Consider the following 1,814-nt stretch of genomic DNA (forward strand, 5'->3'; position numbering starts at 1 on the left):
TGGCATGTTGCCTCTATATGGTTCCCCAGACCAGGATAGTTGGTGGCCAAACAGCTGATCTGGCCAAGCACAGGCTGGAGCTATAAATGCCAGTAGCGCTGCCAGTCTATACCCACATTCTGGGCCCATTTCTGTTCCATGCATGGCTCTCCTTTGCCCTCTGCTGGCCTGCATAGAACTATGTCCAGCAGATCCAACCTTCTCTGCTGCAGATCTGCCACCCTATCTTCGTGAAGACATTGCTGTCTATGTGGCAGCCATCTGCTGCTACATCCAGCCCTATGTGAGACCCATGTGTCGACCCATCTGCTGTCCAAATGGCAGCCCTAATGTTGGACAATATCCATGTTGATCTGCCCACAGTGGCACATATGGCAGCGCCCCATCCTACACAAGTGCCCTGCTCCTTAGCTCTAGAGGGCTCACAGGTGGGGCTTTCTGTAAAGAGACTGCTTTCAACATTGTACCTCTCGATTTCGAGGGGTAAGGACGCCAGGCTTTGGATGCATTTTTAGGCATTTGTCTTCAGTAGCCAATATTGCTCTTTATCGCTAGACTACCTCAAGCAAAAATCAGGATTTGCCCCAAGACTTCAACATGTGCAACCAAGCAGATTTGGTTAGTATCAACAATCCGACTTTTGTGCATCAGCAGATCTATGAATCTAGGACAATGTGGAATTAAAACGAGGTTAAGACCGCACATTCAATTGGCAGATTGGGCTAGAGGTGTAATAGGCACATGTGAGGCAACTTTAAATAGTGGCATTCAAACATATGGCCATACCCATAGAATGGTTACGATACCTTGGGTAACGTAAGGAGAGCATGGTTCTCACCTTTGAGAGTTACCATGCAGCCACATCTTCATTTCTTACTAGGCGTAGGTGAAAACCGTTGATGTGTTTGGATTGGGAGAGAGCATATTAGACTTGGCTTAGCGACTTTGGTTACATGATGGCACACCCGTTTCTCAAGGGTGTCTAGATATGGACGTGACTAGATCATGCCAATGGTTGATGAGACGAGGATTATGTGACGACTCCTACGTCTCTCTAAAACCAGTGGCTTGGCCCAAAATTGATGGGATAGTGTCCTCAAGTCACTGGTGCGTGTGGCCTTAACGTTAGTAGCTATAAATCTAGATCTCCAAGCACCAGGTGCTCCGACTGCTGCTCCACCGATCCTCTATGATGCTCTCATGTTTAGCACAGGCAAAAGGTTGAATAATTGGGCCAAACACCGCTGCTATAAACCTCTAGGCTCCTGGACGTCAAGCACATACTTAGCTGTCCATCGTGAGGGTGTAAGGCTAGTAACCGTTTTAAGTGCCATGCCAGCTTGGCAACTGCAGCCTCCAGCCAGTAGCAGGATAATATGAGGGCGGGTGTGTACATCGCATGCGCCTGTAAATTTTAGATTTCCGTGTCTAATTAGCTTCAAAGTTTCGCCCCTCTGATGAGCTAGATAATCGGTCAGCACCTGAATGGGGATCGCCCAAAAAGATTTTTGGGGGTTGTAGGTTTGCAGCTGTAGGCCACGAGGATGATCGGCAGCGGCACGCAGGCTACGTAATCCCTCCACTGTCGGGAGCGGGAGGTAATCGTTGCTCCGTTGCCGGCCTAACGCGGTCTCCTCCACTTCAGAGAGATTGCAGCCTCACCCCTGCGATGAGACTTCAACCTCCACTCCAAACTTGGAGATGGGCGCGCCCGATGAATGCCTTACAGCCGGTCCTGCGTGGCGGGCAGATGCATCCTCAGCAACCCCTCTATCCCCCGCTCGGGTCACAAGCGTTGCGCTACCAAGCTCGGA

At 50.1% G+C, this 1,814-nt stretch overlaps 1 non-coding gene across 1 annotated transcript; it reads right to left on the reverse strand.

The window, feature by feature from the left end:
- Window positions 1-1,511: 1,511 nt before the first annotated feature.
- On the reverse strand, window positions 1,512-1,814 carry LOC147885117 (signal recognition particle RNA). Its single transcript, XR_015543598.1, has one exon.

Source organism: Dipteris shenzhenensis, chromosome 26, assembly GCF_047967505.1.
Source record: "Dipteris shenzhenensis isolate YYH24624 ecotype China chromosome 26, Dip_SZ_1.0, whole genome shotgun sequence".
In the NCBI taxonomy this organism is placed as follows: Eukaryota; Viridiplantae; Streptophyta; class Polypodiopsida; order Gleicheniales; family Dipteridaceae; genus Dipteris; species Dipteris shenzhenensis.